The sequence below is a fragment of the Lepisosteus oculatus genome, unplaced genomic scaffold, assembly GCF_040954835.1.
Source record: "Lepisosteus oculatus isolate fLepOcu1 unplaced genomic scaffold, fLepOcu1.hap2 HAP2_SCAFFOLD_52, whole genome shotgun sequence".
Taxonomy (NCBI): Eukaryota; Metazoa; Chordata; class Actinopteri; order Semionotiformes; family Lepisosteidae; genus Lepisosteus; species Lepisosteus oculatus.
Window position 1 is genome coordinate 959,001 of NW_027168064.1, and position 6,000 is coordinate 965,000.

Consider the following 6,000-nt stretch of genomic DNA (forward strand, 5'->3'; position numbering starts at 1 on the left):
ATAAAAAGAAGAGGAGCATAACGCATCTGAAGGTCATAAACGATATTAATTTAGGAACATAAACATTACTGTATGTATGTAAACTGTACTGTGTATGGCTGGTCTTGGTAGTTTAAAGAAAAAATACACACCAGTCTTCCATTTCTCCCTAAACATTTTAAGCATGAAAGTTTTATGAAACGGTACCCAAATATGCGATTGCTGTATAGAATGAATTTTAATTAAAAAAAATTATTTAACACGAACATTAAGCTGTTTACATCTTCCGCCTGAGAACAGTCACCCGTTGCTACCCAACGCAGAATGGTGATTGGCTGACACCATCTGACACCCCTCTGATTGGAGAAAAAAGACGTGCTGGTGTGCTATACCAGGAAGAGGATTTCTTTCAATTCTAAACGTGTATTTTAAAAGTTTAAGAAGTAAAAACCTTACAGCGTACACAGATTTCTAAACTGATCAGGATCGTTATCTTTGTCTCATGCATAATAATGTTCACCGCTCTGTCCAGCAAATTAATAATAAACTTTATTTTATATAGCTTTTTAAACGAATAAGTAATTAGATTGCTCATAAACCTAATCACTTGCTTTTTCTTTTTATTTAGGCGCAGATTTCAACTATAGATCGTATTATTAATAACCATAATAACAACCAACCAACAAAAACAACCATATAAACATAATACCAACCAAAAACATAGATAACAACCACAATACAAAATCAAATAATCAAACCATTTTACTCTCGCAAAGTCCTCCAATTATCATAATCCCGCCCCTTATGCAAAACCAAACCTTCCTCCCATCCCAGTTTATCCTGTTTATCATAAACAAAATCAACCTCAATTTTCAACATAAAGCATTACACAAAATCAATACCTCAACACTCCATACTCAACAATGATAATTCACAAACAGCCAGAAAATGTAACTACACATTCCCAAACAGACCTAATTTCCATAGCCCCGCCCCTTATGCAAAACCAACATCCCTCCCCTGTTCTCTCTCTCCCCTGGCGGTTGTAATTGTTTTTATTTTCAAATAAATTTTAGCAAAGTCATGTATTTTAAAAATCTTAAGATTTTTATATTTATGTCTTTATTTAGTGGTTTCATTAGTGACAAAGGCTAAACTTTCTTGGAAAAATGTCTTTTATGTAAACCATGTTTGCTATTAATTCATTCAGGGCTAAAATATGTTCATTGTCTTCTAATGAAAGAAGGGTTCCTTTCGCCGTAGTCGGGAGCCTAGCCTTTAACTAGTAAGTACTGTATTTACTGGGTTTTTGAGGGGGGGTGTCTTTCGCTGGAAATCTCGCCTCCTACTTTGAAAATACCCGTGAAACCGTTTCAATTCGTCACAGCCAGCACTCCTGCAGAGAGGGGGGTTGTACTTGCAGTGTATACAGTACACGCGTTATGCTCTTCGTTAATGTAAATAATTACTGCGAAAATAATTTACTTCGTACACAGTGCAGAGATTCTAGACGAATTGCAGACCACATTTAGACGTCTAAGGTATGCGTTTAATAGACGAATATTATACGTCTTTTGCCCACTGTGCTGCCCTCTTGATTTCGGATTTAATTTCTTTATTACAGGGGCGCTTTTATGAAGACAGCGTCATGTTCAGGTACTTTGCTTGATGGAGGAAGCTCATTTCGGACTCTGTGATCTGCTCACCTGGAAAGGTCTGCTGTACTACTACAAGAGAGAAGTAGAGTCTGGAAGAAGGGACAATTTTATGATGCTTTGGAAGATAATGTTTTAAAACAGACAAAATGTAGAAAACAGGTGTTTCTCACTTTTGGAAAAGAATGGACCGGGGGTAATATTTTACTAGTTGCAGTGCTGATCTCACTGGGTTACAGTCCTGCAGTATCACACTGGATAACGCGTCTGACTAGGGATCAGGAGATTGTAGGTTCGACTCCTGCCTGGCTCGGGTTGTTTTTAAATGCATCGGGCTACTCCCTAAGTAGTCTGTGCTACTTACTGCATTGTAATAGTACCCAGTAAGAGATTTCCTTCATGTAAATGAACTGCACCTGACAGCTTTAGAAAAACACCTGGGCTCAGTACGGTGCTGAGAGCTCAGCTTTGCTGTTCTAATTAGCATGCACTGCATCGGCTATGAACCCGAACTTTTCAATTATTCCGATCAGTAAGTCAACACGTAGTCCACATGAAAGGTAGAAATATTATCTTGTCTGTCTCTTGTTTGTATAGAACTGAATGTCCCTGACAATGTACTGTTAGTTTTAATTGAAGAACGGCATTTTTGTTCAAATATACCAGACAAGTTTACGTAACTGCTCATGCGACACTCAGTTGTAATTAGTCAAGAAATAAAGTCGAACAACAGCTGCGGGTTTCATTCTGAACGTATGAAATTGCAGCGCCTTTTACTTCCATTGACAAATGATAGAGATTCGAAGAGAGATCCTTCAGACCAGCAAGCAAACCCACGGCTATTTCGGTTTTCTATCTAGGCAACGTTGGTGTCTGCGATAGCATACATGAAAGCGTGATGCAATTTCTGTGGCTACATTTGTTGCACGTCATGCACAGTAAGAGTGTTTCTAACACCAAATACAAAGTCAACAATTAGCGATCACGCCTTCTCCTCAGTTAACCCACTGAAACCTTTGCTGTTAACAGTTCTTTACTGCGTGCTTTACGAGCACCTACATATTGTGTCGGTTCTTTCAGCTTTATTCATTAGGTTTTCAAAGGCATAAGTAGAGCACCAGAGGTGCGAACGCAAAATGTGTGGTTATCTGAAGAATTTATTTCCATGACAGCAGAGCCAAGCGATTTAGCGTTCTTATAGTACCAGGAAAGGAGAAGCAGCACTTCGTCTTTGCCGCGCAGGCACAAGGCGACATGCGGCAGACGCCGTAGTCGGCAGGATTCAAATCTGCGCGGGGAGTCCCCAATTGATTTTGAATCCATCGCCTTAATCACTCGGCCACGACTACAGCGAGCTCGCCGCCGCCGCATTCCTCCTATAATCTAACACGGAGTGCGAGGTGGCTACGGAAACTTTTTCAAAGTCGCTCTCAGTTAAAAAAAAAAACCTTTCACAAAATACGTGCCGGCAGACAGACACGCCTCAGAGGGTTTAAGGCTGGCTTCACGTTCAAATGATAAAGTCTCCCCGTCTGGATGTCAAAATGCAACTTTGGCAGACAGAAAAACATCAACAAACCACAAATGTGGACAAGGATTTTACAAGCTGCACCACACTGCACTTTCAAAAGCATTTACATTCGTGTTAGACGCAGGAATTGCCTTTGATTTGCGTGCTTACGAACGCCATGGAAAACGAAACAAAACAAAAGCCCTCAGCTCCTGCACTTGATTATAATGCCATTACGTGTCGAAGCAGTAATTTACGTAATTTACTGCCTGAAAAAAAAACAGTAAAATGTTTGAGTGCCTATAGAGTTTCTATTTTTATTTTCTTGAGAAAAGTTGATACCATTTCCTGGACACCCTGTCCCCCATCAGTGCGCGGTGCCCGGGGAAAAATCTGTAGGGGGGCGTCTGAAATTCTGAGGGGGGGGGGTGATATTTCGGTTGAAACGGAGCTGTAGGGTGCAGCTACCCAAATGAAATCTCGCAGCTATGCCATTGATTAGTGCTTCATGATAGAAGATAACGACTAGCAATCTGGTATTTGCGATGAAGTTCAGTTTCACATTTTTCGTCACTCTCACGGTTTGTATTGCCTGGAGCGAAAAGTACCATAAGCGTTCATTTTTGCAGCTACATGGACGTTCTGAATCGTTAAGAAAAAAATGTTGTAAAACCAACAGAAAGCACAGACTGCTATAACTAGTCCTAGTTATATAAAGATTTTAAGTATAATGATAAACTACTGCAAGGAATCGGTCCACCTGAGCAAACAGGATCGTAATGTTGACACTCAATAACGACACTGATATGTGCAGTTCCTGGACGGATAGCCCTCCTGCCCATCAAACAGACTGAGTGACTGTTCGTGTCATTTAGTGTTGTCTGACCATTGACCAAGTACAACTATTTTTTTAGGGCGCAAATTAAGTTAGGTAAATCTTTTTGCCCAAAACTGAAGGGGCAACACTCCTCCCTCCCCCCGTGATGCCAGGCCTGTCCCCATCCTATTCCATAATGTCATTATATATAATACCATACAACAGTACGATCCTTACTAACTGCATGCGTTAAAATTGCACATCAGCACATAGCAGGGGGCACATAGCCGTGATGTATTATCAATGTTAAATTTCAACCATAATATCGACAACATTAATAAACGCATACGTTGAGAAAATATCGAACCCAGCATATTTTCCGGTTATATACCACAATGCATTGCTAGTATTCGTTGGTCACCATTTTGGACACGTTTTTCAAACGTAGAAGTATATCCGCAAATATCTCAGCAATCCTCTTTTGACGAGTAAGTATGAACAATAATAATACTATCTGAATACACACAGATCTTTCTTAATATTATTTTGATTAAAATAGTACGTGAATAAGCAAAAAATGGCACATAAAAATAGTGTGAATGGGGAAGATGGCACAAAATCGTTTTGCCATTTCTCTATTCTTATTCTATGTTGTACTTTCAAACTTTAGGTACTCTTTAATTAGGACAGACTTTATTGCTCAACTGCTATGATGCAAGCCAAATTTTATACATTTATTTCAGCTTTGAGCTTTCAGCTTTGACCAACCTTGAACTCACCGGCCGTGGTTAACGCGTGTTGGATTTTAACGGGCTCTGTGTGTTCGATGTACATAAGCCACTGAATGCTGGGTGTAGAAAATCGTTTTTGCTGGTGGTGGTAATTGTCATGGGGTAGCAACGCTATCGTCTCTTCCTGTAAAAACATAAGTCTGAACATGGCCATGCAGACACTAGCGATGGTCACAAACTGAAAGGGGTCGATGCACACAACGCAGGCGGCCCCTGACTCAGTCACGCGTGTCTGTCTGGTCATATTCATGACCTCGTCCCAAAACCTGACACAGCCTTCTCTTAGAATTGCCACATCCAACTGGCAGTAACGTTTCAACTCTCTCTGTAAGTTAAACACACTTCCCTTGCATTCTTCATACCAAACCAAAAACTCGGCTTTCTCCCTCGGCAGCATGTAGTTAACGCCGTAAAGTTCTGGCGGCGGCATCGGGCTGACATAATTTTGGTTTTCTGAAGTGTTCATCAAGTGTGGAAAATGACCCTTACCCCCGGGGAACCCCATGGCGGCCGACAGTTTGCTTAATTTCATAGGTAGAAAGTTTAAAGAATCGATAAATCTGATGTTCAGAGCTTTTACGGTCATACACATTATCTTACCACCCTGATTAATTAGTTCAACGTCCATCTTTTCATCTTACAACTGTCTGATTACTAGGTAATTGTCATATCCCTTGCCATTGTGCGATATGAATGTATGGTTTTTGAAACGTCTATCGATAAATTTACACACAAAATCCTTTAGACAAGTTTCACCATAAAATTCCCAGCTTCGTTTATTGTTAATATGAAGGGCATGGATGTAATTTGGTATGTGTGTCCCCGTTTCTTGCATGCATTCAAAGTAAAAAAAAATGTACTTGTTTGAAATTTTGGGGTTGTCCAAAGGCAGTATGTAGCACAAATGTGTGTCAGGGGTGTCGATCACGTTGTTACAATGCGAGCACAGTTTCTCTTTACATTTGTGACTAGAGAGGTTATAAACCTCACATTTCTCACAAAAGACCCTGCGCTCACACTTACTAACACCCGTCGCTGCATTCCGAAAGTGTCTCGCCAAACATTGAGAGCTACGACAAAAGACCTTACAGGCCGGGCAATTCTGAATTTCTGCATCAATTTCGCAACACTGGGGATCTAAACAGGTTTTACAAGCTTTAACACAGGCGTGTGCGTTCTTGTGGCTATACGCCGCATGGTAGTTAGTGCAAAAATATGCCGCCCCCACAAAAGCTTTAATATTTAAAA

At 40.4% G+C, this 6,000-nt stretch overlaps 1 non-coding gene across 1 annotated transcript; it reads right to left on the bottom strand.

The window, feature by feature from the left end:
- Positions 1 to 2,901: 2,901 nt before the first annotated feature.
- Positions 2,902 to 2,983, bottom strand: trnal-caa (transfer RNA leucine (anticodon CAA)). The gene has a single exon. It is a non-coding gene; the product is annotated as a tRNA-Leu (tRNA).
- Positions 2,984 to 6,000: the final 3,017 nt, after the last annotated feature.